Here is a 20837-nt window from a genome sequence, read left to right as displayed (position 1 = left end):
AAAACTGCAAAGAAAAATTGACAATAGTAAGTCAGGAAAGCATGGAAGGTGTTATGACTTGCTAAAATTATTAAGGTTAGCATTTATTGTTTAATGTAATTCCTGGGCCATATAGATAATGCTTTAAAATGGAACCAAGTTTTATGATTCTTTTTTTACAGATGGGAAAAATGGGATAGAACAATGAATTTATAAAGAAGCAAACAGAGGACTCTACATTGGAACAGTTTTTCTTTGGATTTTTGGGATGCCTATAAGTACAAAAGATATGATATTGCAGTAATTTTGATAATCAGAACATATAAGGTTAGGTAATTTAAATACTTTCATATCTTTTAGCTTTTTGGTGTCAACCAGGAAAACGTGAATTGAGACAAGGTTAATTCTTCAAGCTTCTGTAATGCAATGTAGCAGGCATTTAGTGTTATTAAACCAATAGATTCATAACATTCAAAAGAAGAGAAAGGTCACATCATCTTGGGAAACAAAGTGTAACAACAGCTAAGACTGACCTGTGGGTATCTTTTATCTTAAAACAATTTGTGATCACAAATGATCTGGATGATGGGATCAAGTTTGCCCTAATGAAGTCTGCTGATGACACCAAACTGAGTGGGGAAGTGGACACCTCGGAAGGGAGAGCCACCCTGCAGGAAGACCTGGCTGGAAGAGAGGGCTAACAAGAACCTTATGAAGTTCAACAAAGACAAGTGTAAGGTCTTGCACGTGGGAAACCATAATCCAGGAGTGCAGCACAGACTGGGATCTACCCAGCTGGGGAGCAGCTCCATAGACAGGGACCTGGGGGTCCTGGTGGACAGCAAACTCAATATGAGTGAACAGTGTGCTGCTGCGGCAAAAAAAGCCGGCAGGATGCTGGGTTGCATCAACAAGAGCACCACCAGCAGAGATAAAGAAGTCATTATCCCACTCTCAGTGCTTGTCAGGCCACACCTGGAATACTGTGTTCAGTTTTGGTCCCCGCTACACGAAAAAGATGTAGACAAGCTGGAGAGGGTCCAGAGAAGGGCCACAAATATGATCATGGTACAGGCTGCTCCTGTGGTGATGGTTGCAAATGTTACTAAAAGGAGACTTAACACTTTTAGGAAACTACATCTCTTAGTATAAAAAGAAAGAAAAATAAAGGCCAATTAAGTGTGTCCAGAGAAGGGCAATGAAGCTGGTGAGGAGTCTAGACCACAGGTCTTATGAGAAGTGGTTGAGGGAGCTGCGGTTGTTTAGCCTGGAGAAAATGAGGCTGAGGGGAGACCTTATCACTCTCTACAACTACCTGAAAGGAGGTTGTAGAGAGGTGGGAGTTGGTCTCTTCTCCCAAGTAACAGGCGATAGGACAAGAGGAAACAGCCTCAAGTTGCACAAGGGGAGATTTAGTTTGGATATTAGGAAAAATTCCTTCACTGAAATGGTTATCAAACATTGGAACAGGCTGTCCAAGAAAGTGGTGGAATCACCAGCCCTGGAGATATCTAAAAGACGGGTGCCTGAGGGACACGGTTTAATTGTGGTTTTAGCAGTGTTAAGCTAATGGTTGGACTCAATGATCTTAAAGGTCTCTTCCAACCTAGACAATTCTGTGATTCCAAGTGATGTTATAAATTGTGCACATGGAATGCACCTGGATACTCTTTTTCTTACAAAATTTTTCATTTATTGAGGGAAATAGTATTTTTTTTTAAGACTTATTTCCCAAGGAACAAATACCCTTCTCCCACAAGAAGTGACTAGTAATTGTTTTGTAGCAAGAGATGTCTTGCTGACTTGCCTTGTCAAAATCAGCTATTACCAGGCATGTGGCAGAAATCCTACTTCTTAACACAAAAGGTAAGTGGATTTCTGTCACCATGTTGTTTGTTTTCCCCAAGTAGTATCACCCAAATTAATAGAGTAGCAGAAATTCAACTGAAATAACTCCACCTACATATTTCAATGGGTTGTTCCTCAGTCTTAAGTTCTACATGTGTACCATTACTGGCAGAACCAATACCATAATTAACTATTGTGTGTAAGAAAATGTTATATGTAATGAGTAAATAATTTCCATCATCAACATTAGTCTTTGCACAAAAAAATTGTCATCAATAGCGTAAAAATTTATGTGGCTTGTCTTGGTTTTAACACACATACATTCTGATTGTAAATTTTTATTTTAAATAAATTAATTTCCATGTATTTTCAATGTAAGTGTGTGTAAAAATTGAATCTGTTAAAAAGTAAATAACATTCCAAGCCTAATATGTCAAATATGAATTAAATTTCAACCTACTATATAACATTCTTGTGGTAGTTAATGCCTTTGAAACAGGCCATTTCCTTTTATTTAGACGCTGAATATTCAGTTTTTAAGTGTGAAAATCCAGAGTTTTCCATTTAAAGAATGTGCATATATTTACAAAGGGTTAAATGTTTCAATGCATTTAGTACACCACAGTGGAAGATTTTTCCTTAAATAACACATATAAGATTTAAAACAATAGCAGAGAAATTTCAGGTTATATGGCAAGGTAATGACCATTGAATTCCCAGATTTCCAAATCTAAAGTTGATTTGCAGGGAAATATTTCTATATTAACATGTGGATTTCTGCTCATAAACTCCTCTTCAGTTGTCTGGGTATATATGGCCTTTATATTCACCTCACAATGCAGAAAAAAAGAGCAAAAGACAGAGAAGGAATGTGTGTCCTACATTTTCTTTGTTTTAGCACTTTACACGTTAGAGCTCCAGATCCCTTGAATACAAATTTCATCATCCGTACACAAAAGCTATTTATATCTGCTCAAAATTTTCCCCCAAGAGGCATGTCTACCTCACACAGTGCAGCATTGTGCAAGGACTTCTGTGCTGTCTTTGAGCAAGCTGCTGCATCCACCCAACGTCGAACAGCTCGGAGCTTGCCCCCGGGTCCTATGTCATCGGTATGGTACCTAGTGCAGACATGCCCTGTGTTTGCTGCCTTATTCTCCTTTGCTTCATGCCTCCCTGTGCAAATGCCTCCACCCACTGATTTTCAGAACAAAAGATATCAAACCGACAATAAACCTGAAACAAAGCCTGAAGTTCACCTACCCTTTGGAAAGTCTCAGTTCAGATCCGGTATTTGTGTCTGACTCAGCTTGCTCTTTCTGTTACCAAAGCAAAACCTTGGACTGGACACATGCAGACGCCATAAACATTTGGATCTGAATATAGATGTTAATAATTTTTATGATTGGTGACACCATTTATTGAATTCACAGGCCTAGTAAAATTTGAGTTCTTGAGTATTGAATTGGCTAAATCAGATTAAGTGGCTGACTCAGACATTAAATGCTTTGCACACTGAGATAAAACTGATTCTCAGTCACCAGCTTTTTCATCAGCGAGACTCAGGGGAGCAGCTGAGTTGGGGGTTGTCTAGTTGCCCACACATGGGCATTCAGTGCCATTTGGGATGCCTGCAGCTACTCTTCCAGAAGGTCTCTAGTCTCCTACAGGTTTCGTGTGATATCTGTCCCTTCTGTGCAGATGTCTCAGATACGCTGAGAAATCTCAAATGACACGATATGCCTGTGTGTGGTCATCACAGACAACTGAATCATGGCCTAAGTGTCTACAATAAACCTCTGTCACACCTGTAGACATCTACAAGGGCTAAATTTAATTCAAGATCAAGCCACCTAAATTTAGGTGTCCACATGCAGCTACCTCAAATTACAGCAAGCACCTATGTGTAGACAGCTCAGCAAAGCCTTTGCTGCTTTTGTGTCTGTTATTTCCATGGGAAGGCTACTCGAGACTCTCAATGTCCTGAAATGTCACATGGTGCTCACAATCTTTTGCCTAAACTTGCAACACATACAAGAATAATAATTTCTCTAAAATGTTCATCAGGTTTTTCTTCCTCTTGTGAAATAATACTCTCAGTCCCACTCACTCCTTTGTTGAGATGAATTACGACTTGAGTACTCAGGCAGGATTTCCTCTGTCAGGAGTGTGTGAATACGTGTGTAGGTGTTTTAGAAGGAGGAGGCAGCCAGAAGAGAACTGAAACACACCTTCATTAAGACAAAACGCCAATGAAATATGTTGTTCCACTCCACGCCAATCTTAAAAAGCAAAGATTAAAAAAGAATTCCGTGCTAAAATAAATAGACCAGAAGCCTTTACCTAGCCCTGTGCAAGTCACTAAAATGGAAAACTGATGGTTCAGGTTCTGCGAAGTTTGTCAGGAACTAACAGTAGTTGGGATTTGTTGTTTGTTTGTTTTTTCTTTTCACATTGTTACCATTGAGAATAGGATTTTTGTTAGCTACACACACATATAAATCCACTAAATACAGTTATCATGCAATTAAAGGCATGTACAAATGTGCTATGTATTTTGATAGTGTATATTTGTGATCTCAATAAATAAAAAAAATAAACACCTTGATTTTTAAAAAACTAAACTATGTCCTCTTTAAAATTAAGCAATGGACATATGTAAAAGAGGCATCGCTCTGTTGTGGGTTATATATATTCTTTAAGTAGGTGGCTTTGCTGCCTTTCTTCTTTTTTGGATTTTCCTCTGTAGAAACCACTCCTCACTGAAGGTAAGGAGAGAGTCCAAAGAACTCAGATGAGGTTTTTACAGAGCAGATGATTGATTTCACAAGATGACAAGGTTGTGCCCCCAGTAACGAGGGAAGTCAGCCTGTGACTGTGTCTGCAAGAGGTTACTGCAGAGATCCCCGGTTCCAGGTTTTGATCCCCTTTGCGCTCTCCAGTGCAAATGTGGATCAGCCCAAGTTGAGTGCACTGACTTTAAGTTTGCACCGAGTCAGAATATGTCCCCCTTTCTTAAATGTTTCTGTCTCAAAAGAGCTTTAAGCTGTTCATATTCATGGTTATTCTCCATACTTTTCCTTACACATATCTTCTAATATTTTCAATTACATCAAATCCCGTTGCCTGTAAAACTGAAAAAGAATATGTGCAATTCACTCTATGCACTATTTAAAAGTTAGTTACCCAGATGATTTACTTTTCTGGCTTAAAGACCGGAATGTGAGGGTCAGAAGCCCAGCTTTTTTCAAGCCTTAGTCTGGTTCACTTCTCAGTGGAGTTCAATGTAATGACCTCCTGTAGCCCTATTAATTGAAAGTAAGTCACTTGGATTCCATTCACCTTGTGTCAAGAGCTGCAGCTCTCTGGGATCAGCGGAGGAAGCTGACAGTACAATATTCCTAGTGAAAAAGCTCCAGATGCTAAATATGGTGCCTTGCCTCACCGATTCTTCCAGTCTTTGGTTTGTTATCCTTTCTGATTCACAGTGGAGATCCTTTTTTTCTTTATTCTCTACTTTATTTTGAGGCAGGTGGCTGAATTTGGAAAGGGGTTGGTACTGCAGCGTTACACCCTGAAGTGATATAAGATTATACCGAGGTAGTGTGGTACAAAGAAGAACAAGAATGTGAAGTACTCTTAACCATAAATTCTGAGTTGGGCTACAGGCAACCCAGAGCTCTGAATGGGTACTGCTTAAAATAAATCATATCAGGAATTATTAAAAAACATATGCTACACTGGTGGCTTGTGCATTGAAAAAGTCTCCTCCAAATCTCTCCCTCTGTTGTGCTGAATGATTTAATACAAGCAGACAATGGAAGTCAGATTCTTAAGCAGTCTGTTGGTGTAACTCTGCCTTGGCTGAGGATCTGGCCTGAAGGTTGTTACCATCTCCAGTTGGGTCTTTCTTTATGTGTTTCCAGAAGCTGCTGCTTGTTAGATGCTTGTCCCTGGTGAAAATAAACAGAGATTTTCCAGTGGAAAGACACAGGGAGTACTCAGCAACTGCTTTACTGAGGGAAAAAAAGACTCTATGTGTGTATGTTATGCGAAGGGGGACAACAGAGTGATAGGGACGCTGCTCGGTTCTGAGCTTTCTTTTAACCTTAAAACACCCTCCTACTTATTAAAGGTTGGCTGATTTTGAAGGAATTATGCTAATCATACTGATAATAGTAAGGCTACTGTTAGCAATCATGTGGGAGACATTGAGACAGAATGTTATGGTGAACAGTTTGATCCGTGACCATTATCTTTTACCTCTGCTCCCTACTGAGATTGCCAATGAGAGACAGTGTTTACTGTCAAAAACTGCTTTTGATCGCAGGTAAGTCATGGAAAGACACAAGGGAATTTCTTTTCATTTTTACTTTCTCCATTCTTTGGAAGTCAAAAAATAAAGGACATTGGTTTCAATTTACATGAGGAGTTTTTTCACACAGGTCTCAAACTTCTCTTGTGAACGAGGGTGTTGTTCATTGGATGCTCCGGGAAAGGCTCGGTCCTGAAGTGCTCTGAGCACTCCTGCAAGGAAGACACTGCAGCTGGGGCTGCCAGGACTCAGTACCCAGCTGGGTGGCTCTCAGAGACCTTCTCACTTAAATAATAAACTGAGCTTACTGAGTTCAGTAGGGACTTTGATGGTGGTTTCAGGTGGGCTAATGATTTTATCTACTGAGTCTCTGGAGTCCCCCAGTTATGTCAGCACTTAACTCATAAGTCAGTGTACTCATATGGGCAACCGCGCAAGGCAACAAGTGCAAGTTTATGTTTTATACTTCAGAGTATTTAAGGCTGCTGGAATCCAATAAATCTTCTATATTAATCTATGGTACGTCACAAGTTGTTAACTTTCACCCACATACTCCTCTTTGGGGCCGTGTAACGAGATAAACCAAGCATTTTGGTCCTTGGGTGCCTGAGGTGGTAAATGTCACAGACTGGCACTGGCCAACAAAGTTGATGAAAAATACTTGAGGAATTTACACGGTGATTTTTGTACTGTGCTTAAAAAAAAAACCAAAAACCAAAAACCAAAAAAGACTGCAACATTTCTGTCATCTGGATGTGGACAAAATTTATCCCTATTCCCGAATTTTCTGATTCTTGAAGGCAAAGAACTCCTGAAGAACACTGAAAGACAATAATTGTTTTTATGCAGAATTGCATTAGTGGTATATTGAGGGCACTGAAGAACATACTTTCATTTTCACAGATTATGAACCTGGGATTTATATATATTACATAGATTGTAAAGCCTGAGAAGACTACTGTGGTGGCCAAACTTTTACCTGGATTACATCAGTTGTTATTCACCCTAGGTCGTGGTTGATCCACTGCTTTGCTAGAAGGTTGTTCCTGTGTTTAATGTCTTAGTTAAATTTCTTAATTTCATTTCTAAGTTTTGTCTAATTTCTGTTTTTAGCAATCCAATGTTTTTATGTCTTTATCAGCCTTCTTGATAGGTCTATCTCTAGCAGGCATGATTATTCTCTTACTAAACCTTGGTGGCTCCTGCTGATATCCCATCACTAACAATACTCTTTAGGCACCAATCAACTAGTTAACATATGAGCTACTAATTCGCTGTAATTCATGTTCTTTAAATAATTAACATTTTAAAAACAAAATGTATGAAAAAATGTGGAGAAATCAGATAATGTTGATTTCATCAGTCTGCCATATAATCTTCTTTATGTGTTTTGTCTGAATTAAACCTTAATATTCTCATATTATCTCTTATTTTCCATAAAGCTATATACGTGATTTAGAAGACTCAGAATGAAATGGGATTCCTGAAAAATGTCATGTATATCTGCCCATAAATGGTATTTTATTTTAAATAAAATTTTTTGGGAGTTTATAAGAGAGAAGGAAATGGAACTGATTAAAAAGTTAGCACTCCCATTAGCACTTTTTTTTTTTTTTTTTTGAGGAATGATATATAATGAGACATCAGAATTCAGCAAGAATGAATTGTAGGCATTAATTTACTTAGGACATGCAATTCACTGGAATCATTACCGCTGAGTTGGAAAGCTTATTCAGGGTGTGCTTTGTGACATGAAGCCTTATGTGTGTTTCCAGGAGATGGTCTGTAATCTTGCATTCTGAAAATGACAAATAAATCAAAATAATTCGAGATTTTCCATTTCTTATCTGTTCTCCAAATCCACTCTGCTCAGGTTCCCAAACAGCAGTCTGAATGGCAGACTCAGATGCTTCATATCAGGCATGCCAGCTTCTCTCTGCATCAAAAGAAACCTTCTTTCACCCACGGCTTTTACAAGTTCCTCCTTTGTTTGTATAAAGCTGGAGAAAATTAGTCATACTTTTGTTATAAACTCTGGGTTAAAAATGAATAGGACAATTAGGAGATAAACATAAAACTTTGTGTTTAGAAAGGAATCTAAATCTGAAAGATGACATGCATCTGAATATGACTATTATGATGCTTAACATATGTACAGTGTTGACATGCATGGTGCACACTTAAGTCTTCTGTGGTAAATTTCATATATCATGTACCTTTGATCGCCTCATATGTTTTAGCGCCCTACCCTGTCTTTGTTTTATTATTTTTCTGATGGATGATTGCAGCTGCTCACTGGAGTGGAATGTTAGAAGTCTCAACAAAGAAATGTGGAGTTGCCTGAAATCTAAGGCTTGAACACTGGATTTTAGGTAAAAGGTACAATATGTCATGACTGGCTAAAATAGGCGATTTTTGATTTGAATTTAAATTTGAAAGCTTCTTCTACAGTGGAATAAGGTATTTCTTACTGTACGTGTATTCTAAAAGGTTTCTGCCTTTGACATTCAACATTCTTATTAAAAAAAAGAAATATTTTTATATTGTTTAGAATTTTCCCTCTCCTTACAAAAGCTGGAAAATGGTACTCATTATACTGAAGTAGATGGCTTTTTCAGCTGTGGGAAATAAAAATAAAACATCAACATAAAAAAAATTGCCTCTGCAAATGTCAGGAAGGTTTTATTGATAACCGCTTGAGATAAGCTGTATTTTAAATATGTTCCTGACAAGTTGGAAAGAGCTCACCAGACTCATATATAAGTACAATTCAAAATGTGAAAAAAACACATTACAGTGAGACAAACTACCTACTTTACTTATCATGGGTAAGTCCATGAGGTAATTCAGCATGTTCAACACGTCTACGGGGAGAGCAGGTTCCCTTTCACACTTATTCTTTCTGATTACCAGTTTTGCTGCAAAGGAAAATAAAAACTTGTGGTGGGAAATTGATGAAAGGGTTTGCCTTTGGTTTTGGTCGGTTTTAGTTTGGTTTTTATTTATTCATTTGGGTTTTTTTAATGTATAAAATGTAGATTTTCTTATCATGAAACTAAATAACCTTATCCAGGGATGTACTGAATTCTCCATTCCCACCTTGAACAAATTGATGATAACTCTTGTTTGACATGTATGAAATCTATGGCCTGAGTTAAGTGGAGGGTCATACTAAGTGATCATAAATCCTTCCTGTTCTGAAAAAGCTTATATTTATGAATCGGTGAGTGATGCAGATTCATCAGTAATTTTCTTATCCCAAATGTATGGTAATAACATATTTTTACCACATCATCTCATTAACATAAGAATTTTACTCTGTGTAGGTATAAATATGTATATACACACAGAGTATACATACCACCTTATGCAAATGTCAAAATACGATATATTGTTATTATGTCAAAGCTCAGTTCTGACAAATCTCTCTCATGGACCTTAATAGAACTATCCAAATAAGTTCTGTGTGATGTCCAAATGGTCATCAAGAATGCAGGTTAAGCCCCTCTGAAATCAATTGGCAGCTTTTCCATTCACTTCAGAAGGTGAAGGTACTACTTATAACTTTAATTTAACTTTAAATTTCATATGGACTTATCCAGTCATCTGGTAGAATGTGAAAATGTTCTCCTGTCCTAAGTGATTAATAATAAAAGTTAATGTTCCAAATTTATTTGAATCTTTTGCAGCCTATCTTTAAATAGATATAGATACTTTTTTTTTTTTCTCATAATAGAATATAAGATTCTAGAAATTCACATAAATTATCAGGAATTTTTTTGTTGTTTTTCAAATGAAAAGCAGTGTCAAAAAATATTACCCTGGTTTATGCTGTACAATTAAAAGAGAAGCATTCCACATGAAGAACTTTCAACTGTACTACAGTCTTTTGTGATTACTCAATCTCTGATTAAGAAGGGGAACAGGCACCTTGGTGGTCCACTTAACATTAAGCAAAGTCATTTTTGCTGTGGCATTAGCCTAAACCCAGAGCAATTGTGTTAAAAGTTACTAAATCTATATATAATTAAAGAAAATGTTTTGATTTTGTTTTTAAATCCTGATTTGAAGCATTAGGTAATTTTCTTTTTATTGCTAGATACAAAGTATTATGCAGATAGTTTTTAAATATATGGAATTATTTTCAGAGGTTTGCATCTGACTGTAACTATGAACCATATAAAAAAGCTTTCATTTGGGAAAAAACAAAACAAAACAAAACAAAAACCAAATACACCCAAAGCCAGAATCACTATAAGTTAGATATTTAAGAAATAATGCATTTTTAATCTTTTTATATAATGTTACATGTGTAAATATACCATAAGGTTTTTTTTGAGCTCTGTGTGTGTTTAAGAGTAATACAGGGCAAGAAAAACAGAAAAAATAAGTAAGTCAGAGAATTGTAGGGCACACTTTAGTACTGTGCTGCTGTAGGCACTTCACTTGTCTTTGACAGAAGCTCTGTGTGTAAGAGCTACATGTGGAGACTTGCCACAGACAACTTCCCACTGATGGTAAATAGTGTAACAACACATATTCAAAGTTATATGATTCTGTTAACAATTTATTGGTCATGAGGTATGAGAAGAAACATAATAAAAATCAGAGGAGAACATTCCAGAATAACCAATCAATTAGAAGGACAAATAGAGGAGGTGATGTAGAGTAGCTAATTTGCAGTAAAAAGTATATTGAAAAAGGAAGAAAAGACATAAACTGTTGCTCTGGAGTTTCTGTGTTAAAGGGTTTGATAACCGACTATCTTGACATCAGGTTAAAAATTCAAAAGAATATAATATAACAGCAGAAAATGGCAGGATTTTTTTTCTTAAAATCATAGAGGAAACCTACATCTTTCAAAGAATATTATTTGGGGCAGGGGAAAAGCAGATTTATCCACAGTAACATTATTTCAACAGTCCTGTTACATTTCTGCTATATATTATGAAGTCACATACAGAGATATACAACCCATGGCCTTATTGCAGACAAATGTGGCTATTAGGGACAACACATCGGAACAGGTAAGCAACAGGGGAACGGAACTGTGATTAAATATGTATACTCTTCATATTATATGGGCATGCACAGTCAAAGTGATAATTGAACTGAGTAATGACTATGTCTTTGTGCCATTGGCTATTTCACTCATGCACTGCTTTATATATTAATTTCTAAATAAACACCACAGCAAAATGGGCATTTCCAAAAAAGCAAAACAAAACAAAAACTCATTGTAGCTCTTTCACTTGTAGGTATGATTGTTTTAAAGATTAGAACTTTTAAGGTTTAAAATAAAATAAATTATATTTTAATATCACAATTGAAAGCACCTTCTTCCTGGCAACACCTGAGCAACAGAACACAAAACTACCATCAACAAAGAGCTTGTGAAAGGTTATTTCTGTAAACAGTTCAGGTCATATTTGCTTGTTTTACTTCTCAGAGAATGTTTTGCTGGAGATCAGCATCCCAGTAAATTGAGCTATACATTTAAGATGCCACATTTGCTGGGATAACAGAGCAGTGGAGTCCATGGGGAGTTGTCATCCATTTCTCCCTCCTCTCTACCTCTTTCTCAGCAATGACAGTCATTATGTCATCATTATGCCCTTGGAAAACTTTTTCATAAATGCCATTATTAGATTTGGGCAAAATGTCTTTGCCATTTTGGAAGAAAACTCAAAACATACTCAAAAAATACTTTTCTCCTAATCCTAAATGAGGCCAAACACCCAAATCTTTAAGAAAATAAAAGTTCAACAACTGTCCACACAAAGTAATGCCATTTGGTCTTCCAACATGTTAAAAAACTTTTTCTTTTCCTTTTTTTTTTTCTTTTTAATTAAGCCTTTCATTTTAAAAAATCAATTTAATTAGTTGACATCTTGGAAAAAAAAACATATTCAAACAGAAAACAAATATTATTTTTTCTTTCAAACCAGTAAGACATTTTTGCAATTAAAAAATCCAAAGAAATAGATCTGTTAAAAATAATCTTGTAAACAATTTTGCTTTCAGCAGATAGGCATTATCCGCCAACAGATACTAGGTCTTATGCAAAGGTTTTGATTATTTTGAATAAAATTTATATTTTAGTGACAAATGATCTCAACAAGTACTGTCATTGATCCGCATGACTAACAAGCTGTAGAACTGAACTTAATATTTTCTAAAGGAAGAATTCAGATGGTTAGGCTTCAGTTGTGTGTATTTAGTAGCAGATCTCAGGTAGAAGCAAGATAGTATGGGGGGCTGAAAAAAACTCATGGTTTGTTATTTATTAGTTGGACCAAATCCCAATTGCAAGGATTCCAACACCACACAAAAACCTTAAGCAACCACCTTCCACAATTTAATGATGGAACTGAATTAAATCAGGAGCAGACTAAGTACTTAAGATGTCCGGTATATATTCTTTTTGGTTTTAAGACAAAAAAGTCCAAAGATGCAGAACTGTGCTACCAGTAGCCAATAATAGCTACATTTTCTGTTCCTCTGTTTTGGAAAGAAGAGACAGGGTGATGAGAGGACAGAATAGTTCTCCATTTCCTCATCGCTACAGTATCTTGTCCCTGCAGATGTCAGACTAATTTAAGGTGAGGAAAAACCAAAACCGAAAGCAAAACAAACAACAACAAGAAAAAGAAACCCAAAACAGCTTGCACAAAAATAAAAGGGACTGTTAACTATCCTCTTTGGTACGCTCCATTGCTTGCTTATTGCTGCAGATGGGATAGAGTGAATAGGGTTGTGATTTTAGTAGAGAAAGTGAGAATACAGGTTAATAACGCTCAATTGTAGGAAACAGAATAACTAATTCTAGATTTTAACCACTCAAGATTTCCTAGCTTCCATTTAAAAACCACAAGAGGACTTAGGTATTCCTCATTGTTTCAGTAAAGTCAGTCTAGATCCTTTAGCACTGAAACATTAATATTAAGTCTGCAGATTGGTGTTTAATTTGATTTCATAGATCGGTTAGGCAACCAAGGGAGCAGATAATTGAATAGTTGCAGTCCGCTCTTCACTGTAGAGGGTCTTTTACAAATCTGACAGTCCACTTATTTTTTGGATTTAGTGGTTGAATAATTCACTGTAGAGAATCATTTTTACACCTTGTTGTAATAACTTCTCAGAGCCCTTTAAGCAGAGGAACCTGGTAACTAAAAAGCTATCCTCTAATTTCATTTATAATGCAACTATAGGTGTTGATGACCATATAAAACCCCTCAGTGGCATTGACCAGACTATGTCAGCTCTCATTTATCTTATCTAACGTGCTAGTATGACTGGCATGAATACTTTCGTTCTCTGTCCCTCCAGCTGATTTAGTCCAGGAAGCTGGACTATTGAAGGAGGATCACAGGATCATTGTCTTTGGGATTCACTCCCTCTTGTGGCAATAAGTCACAACCATTGTCGTGATTTACAGACTTTGCATCGGTTTTTTTTAAGCTATTTTCTTGTTTTTATTTTTGCAGGAGACAATGGTTGTGCCAGTGTTTTGTCTGGCAGTTGTAAAGACACATGAAACACCATTTTCACTTTCAGTATTTGTTAGTGTATGCTCACGGATGCTATACACAAATCGTTAGTGTATGTAAAGCAATAATTAGTCACATCACAAACACTTAAGTAGAGTAAAAATAAACATCTTTCCTGAAACATTTCCTGATTACACTTTTAAAAAGCTTACTTTTAAAGCCTTTGTTACTGCTGCTAACCTGTCTTATCATTTCAGTGACAGTCTGCTGCAGATTCTCCATAGGAACATATAAGGCTTCATGATACTGGATGTGTTTTGCAAAAGTAGTGTATGCACTGCTGAATAATGAGGTACTTAATACTCTGCAGAATGTCAAGCTTTTCAATTTATGACACCCAAGTTACTTCACCATACTGGATAAAGTTTTATTTTTAAGTAACTTGGAATTAAAAAAAAAATTCAACACTAGATTATGCTTTAAAATCACAGTCTATTAAAAAAAAGTTTTGATGGAATTGTAAGGTTATATGGAACGTCCACTGGAATAGGTAGGAGAGTGGCCAAATGCTAATGCAGGAGGTATGGGCATGAGGTGGGCGTAAGGGTACAAAAAATTACAGTTTTGGAGACACAAAAGTGACTTACACGTTTAGCTGCTTAGTGGTTAGCGTGCCAGGTGGACCCCAATTCATCTAACAAAATGAGACAAAAACTAGCTTAGTCTGAGAACTTAATATTTTTGTAGTGAGAGCAGACTAGGAAGTGGGTTCAGAGGCTGAAGGGGACAAAAGAACTTCACTTGTCCTCTCTGCCTACACTGTCCTTACCCCAGTTCTTTCCCAGTTCTTTTCCATGTGGCAATATAACACAACTGGTCACATTATAGAACTTCCAGCAAGAGTGCTAAGATCAGAGAAGTACTTTGTTCATATACAAAAGAATTTGCAGAGTGTGAACTATGTGTATGAAATGCGGTACACAAATAAAAAAAGATGAACTGTAACAATTTTGAAACAGGTCCTTAAATCTTCCGTGTTCTCAGCACACAGAAAGTAAAAAAAATAAATAGTTATTTCTTTTTTTTTTTTTTTCTTCAAGAGTGTTCCATCTTCCGTGAAGGAAAATTCTGAAATTAAATATTTTAGGGGACCTTCCTGACAGCATAAAATGTGTAGTATACGCCAAGTTTTAGGGAGCCTGTAAAATGTTATTCATTGATTTTTTTTCTTCTGTGAGTTTAAACCTTGCAGAGAGACTAGCAGTTGAAAGTGCTAAACTCCTAAGAGTTAAACATACTTATAATTACTTCTGGCAGTAGTGTTAAAAAAAAAAAAAAGAAAGAATGCTGCTTCTCTTGAGTTGGAAATTAATCTCCTGCCTTCATATTCTTTTCCAATTTTATGAAAAGTGGCAAAGAAGAGAGAAATCTACATGGCATCCTTTAAAAGATTATGTTAAATGTTTATTAACAATGTTTTTGGTGTAAAGACTAGAGTGTCTATGGGAACTACTCAGTTTAAAAAGCAGCAGCACAAGGACACTTCTAAAATCCAAGGAAGTCCCCAAGCAAAAGAGCAACCAAAGAGTGGCAAATTCATTTGTCTAGAGACAAATCTGAGCACAAACTGGTGCCATTTAAACAAATGTACTGCAATTGAAAGGCAACCTAGATCCATAAGAACAATTGAATGTTAAGTGAGATCCCTAAGAACACTAAAGAGATTTATCAGTTACTTTACAATGAATGCTGAATGAATTGATAATGATAAAGTCCTCAAATTCTCTTAGTAAACGGCTTCCAGATGTTCACTGTTCCCATTATTGTAGGGAATCCAAAGACCCATGGACACATATGAGAACAAATTAGTATTCTTTCAGACCATTTTAAAAAAACCTATTTCATCAATAGTGTAGATGCTGGGGTTTTTTTTTAATATTTTTGTTCATCTGAAGATCACTATATATGGATATTTATGAGCCTGAAGACATAATTATGTTTTCATTGAGTTATTAATATGACTAATTCTACTTCTTAAAAATCTTGCAATGTACCTGTCTGCACTACAGATATGCAATGTAGTTTAAAAATCTGGACAAGAGATATTCCTGACTGCTATGCAACACAGATTTCATGTATGTGAGAACTGAGAAGGATCTCAGACCTGCTGGGTCTTGTTTGTACTCAATGTCCTTATGAAAACTTGTTGTATTCATTACTGTGAAGTACTTCCTTCTTCAAGTGATAGATTTATATTAAGTAATTGATTAAGCCTGAGATTGCTTTTATGTAAATTTGGCCATCAAAAAATGAAATGTCTTGTCTTAGCTTTCTGTGTAGACAATGAAGAGACACATTCTTCCAGAGGGTGTTTCTGTCTATCCCAGAACAGATAGCAAAGGCGGGTGTGATGAATTGACTTATGGGAGTTTGTAATTTACCTTCAGAGGGTCTTAGCTTCAGGGACTACAGAAGGAGCCTAGACGATTAGCTTGACACCTAACTCTAATCATTAACATTATATGAAAGGGATCATACCCTTAAATTATTACAAACATTACAGTGTGAAGGGCCACTGATCCATCTACTTGACTCAATAACTGATCTCTGACAGAGGCATACAAGAGATACTTGACAGGAAGACACAAAAATCAAGCAATGGACAGCTAAAGAACAATTTTTCTGTATGGAACTTTTCAAGTTGATTAATTAGACCTTGGTTTATGACTTCAAGTAACTAGATGAATATGAATTCCTGTCTTTAGATGTTAAACATATTAATTTTCCCTGAAGATAAAGAACATAAACCCTGAGAATAGAATTTCAGCACTTTGTTTAAGTGTAGTTAAAAAACTGTACCGCCGCATCTACTTCTACTGCTCTGACCTCTACCATAGCATAGCTCCTGGTGATGAATGAACTCTGTCAGGGCAGGTAGTTCAATGTTGCATTCTGCCTTGAAAATACAATGTGACCACACTGCTCCTAAGGCAAATATTATTCCCTCAGAATACTCTGCTGCAAGTTACAATTTGCACATTCCAACCAGTCATGCAGTGAAAAGTTAAAAGGAACCTTGTACAGGAAATCAAGCATAATGGGTTATGTTTCGTGCTACACTGTTCAGTATTAAGCACTGGAAAATAAGACTTATATGATATGAAAAGAAATCCCATGTGCATTTGAATTCTTACACATGAAGGCTTTTCTGTAGTAAATTAGAATGACATAAGAGGAGGGATAGAGTATTCATAATGTGCAAACAAACTGTCATTTAAATTATCCTCTAAACATAGGTACTGTGGTTGCACTAAAACTATGATATAATTACATTAGTTTCATAACAGTTATAATGTATATAACCTTGGTCAATGTTAAATAACTATGAAAGGCAGTAACCTATGTACTGACGCATTATGCTCCATTAAAATACAAAAGTATATTAAATACTTGGTTTGTTTACCATTATTGTTAGGCCTATTATTAATTTAAGGTGACATCTATAATTAATACTGTTAAACTTCACGCCTTGAAATAATGCATGACACCCCTCAGATAAACAATCTGTCTATATTGTATTTACAGAAATAAGCAAGTTATAAACTGTTTTACAGAATAAATGAAGGGCTAACCTATGTTTTGCTTTCAAGAAGTTTTTTGCATTACATTTGCATTGCATTAAGTAGTGGATGATCACACAAATCTTCAAACTTTGTCATTTCAGAGATTCACAAGATGAGGACCCAACATTTTTTTACTGTTTTCTGTTGCATTCTTTCCATTCAGGATTAAAAACATCAGGCTGGACTCTTCTGGAGAAAACTTGCATAGAAGCTTCAAATACATGTTTTTTAAACATTGCAGAGCTCACAAAACTTGAGCTTTCATTGATTTTCTCTAAATATAAGGAAATGTGACATGTAATGGTCAAGCTGACTTCGAGTGGAATGCCTAAATATGACATTCTATTCTTATTTTAGACACCAGTCTTGATTTTTTTCTCTGCTTTTTCAGCAGTGTTGTGGTGATCCCTGAAATGTAGTTCTAGTCTCTGTTTTTGAATCAACTTTATCACCACAATGATCCAAAGAATCTGTTTCTAAATTTTATATTGCATTGCAGGAAACTCTTATTACCTTTGAATACAATGAGTGGAAAATGCCAGGCTTATTTTCATAGAGACAGACGGTGACTGCAAACACTGCTATCCATCCTACCTTTCCGTGTAGGTCTTTATGCAGTGTGACTTGAACTATTATTACTCATTCTTGGCTATTGTAATACCTCATTACTAACACTAAAAAAGAGGAAAAAAGCCAGCAATGAATTTCAAGTAACACCTCTTGAAGAAATCTAAATATTGTAATGTGTCTTCACCCCACTTCTGCTAAATTGTCGTGGCTCTGAGTTGTCTCCAGTGCCATACAGTGTTTAGAGCTGAGACTCAAAAGATTCCTTCAAAGGCTAAAATCCATCTGTTACTGATAGTTTAGTTTCAGGGACTTTAATACCATTTTACCTCTTGTTAGCCAGAGGAAATGAAATTAATTGATCATATACCTAAAGCATACCACTTATTACAAACAATAAATATCTTTGAAATGATAATTAACAGGGGAATTTTACACCATTCACTTCCAAATAAGTTTTATGATAAAAATAATACTTGGTGGTGTTTTTTTTTAAAGTAAAATTATTATACTGGTTTAAATTATACTGGTTTACTGTGTATGAAATTAGTTATACTCAAAAGACTGTACCTATACTGATAAACTTGACAGGTCCCTGTCTTGAAAAATGAAAGCCCTGTCTTGAAAAAAATAAGCCCTGCCTTGGAAAAAAAAATAAAATTTACCACTAGAAATTTATAGTTAGTTTGAAATTGGGCCAAGTACAATTTTTAAATTATAGAAGTGGCATTTTGTTAATTGGTATGCTCACATTAAGTATTTAAGATGATAATTAATTATTTTCTATACTCTTAATTGAAATGTTACAGCATACGTGGTTAATATTTAATTAGAAAGTACATTAATTATATATTAAGGTCTTCATTGTTTATATACTCAAGTCTGCTCTTTGAAGGGGATTCAGTGGTAAACAAACCAAGGCTCAACAGAGCATTCTGGCATGAAGATGCAGCAACATCAATGTTGTTATGACTTCCTGTGATTTGCATGGGCTAAGCACGGATCAGTGAACAACTTTATGGGAATTCAGACTGCCATATTCAGATGAGTCATAAGAACAGGCGGCTCTCACAATATTCAGAATGTGTTATGTATACTTGCCCGGACGCAGACAATGTGTAATCATACAGAAAGATGCTGTATTAGTAATTACCATGGAACATCCTTAATGCATAATAAAGCTCAGGAACGAATTGGAAAAGAAACAAACTACCTGCCATTAATTTCTTCTGGTGTAGTCTATTCCAGTTTTCTGAATATTTATTGAAAAAAACTTAAATGTAAAATAGTAGCTTTTTCAGATTTATTTAACTGTTTTCTCTTTCTGGGAGGTTATGAATTTTGGTAATTTCTTCTCCAGCTATATATTGAATTCTTGTATAAAGGTGGAAATAAGTTTAAGTAGCCTGGAACTGACAATACACAAGAAAATCTCTACATTAACAATACACAGGAAAGAAAAAAAAAAGGGAAAAGAAGAAAGAAACATGCAAATAAATTGACAACTCCCAAGTCCAAAGAAATCTCTTGGCAAGATGCAGGTTTTATGAGGGGTAAAATTTAGAAATATTCTAACAGAAAAAGAAGAAAAGAAGTTCAAATTCTTTGTCAGTCATAAAGGTATCACAGTAAAAAAAATATTTTTTTTATTATCTGAGGCATTTAGAGTGTGTTATAGTGAGGTTAACTTCATATCATACTTGAATCAATGTAAGACTATATAAGGGAAAAAAGTTCTATTTTCTCAGTTCTGTTGCTGAATCTTCTTCAATTTTTACAATATGTGTACAGTGCTTTGTTTTTATATTTTCACTCCTATATTTTCTGATCTCTTTTCAAATATAACAAGATATCAATCCTAGACTAAATATGTTAGGATTCCTTTTCCCTCTGAGATCCCTCTAGTTCTGCTAATATTTTTCTGTGTGTTTGGATCTCAGCAGTTTTGTCATCTCTGCCAGGAGACAGGGGAGTAGGTGGAACTGGAAGACTTGTTAGCTAAAAAAGATTTGACTGAATTCCAATGAAGAGCCAATTCCCTGCTTCTTCGTATGGCTGGGGAAGGATGATATATTAACTGATCTTGCTATGGTATGTGCGCAAACCCTGAAAGACTTTCCTTAAACACATGAGAGAAGTTCCCAAAGTCATCCCCTGTATTATGTATTCACATAAGTATTATGTGAATAACATAAGATCTTGTGCCAGTTCTACTTTGCTGAAATTGTATACTATGGCACAAGTTCACCAAAGCTGGTACCAGGATCTAATTGACTGAAAAACAATATTAACCTGGGTACCAAAATTATACCTAGTAAAGCAGGACCACTTCTATTAACTATAAGGTCTGTCCTAGGATTATAGTGTGATAAGTGTGGATTTACATCATGCAAGCTACTCTGTTATAATATCTATATGCATCATTTTACCCTGTGGCAAAGGTGCAGTAGAATACCCATCAGCCAAAGGGAGTAAATTGCTGTACCTTGCATTTGCCATGATAAAATTAACCAGATAAGTGGTGACTTTGCAGTAACAGCTAGACTGATACAAATTCACTACTTGCCTTACTCACAGTGACTTTCCTTATGCCAGTTCCTGTGGGACTATGAATGGGCTTTCTCATATTTACATAACTCTTGGGATTTATATTTTGATTTCTGGATTTTTATGGATATGTTTCAACGGATTCTACATGAACTACATTGGGTAACCTGGAGTTAACTGAATTAAGAGTGAAATTCAATCACCACTGTGTATAAAGCAGTGAAAGTGATGGATATTAAACTCTGTCAGGGACATACTATTGTACTAGAGAATATTTCTCAGTCTTATTATTCAGTGGATTTAACCTGTCATTACAACACCCTTCAAAAATTATTTAGAAATAGGTGAAAATTGATTTAATTAAAATCTAAAAAATGTAAAATGTGAACAGAAATGGAAATACATTAATGTGAATTCCAAGCACATAAATGTGCCAGGTGCTTTTCTCCCCCTTAGAATATTTCTGTA

The sequence above is a fragment of the Numenius arquata genome, chromosome 7 (assembly GCF_964106895.1).
Source record: "Numenius arquata chromosome 7, bNumArq3.hap1.1, whole genome shotgun sequence".
Classification (NCBI taxonomy): Eukaryota; Metazoa; Chordata; class Aves; order Charadriiformes; family Scolopacidae; genus Numenius; species Numenius arquata.
This window is presented reverse-complemented; position numbering follows the sequence as displayed.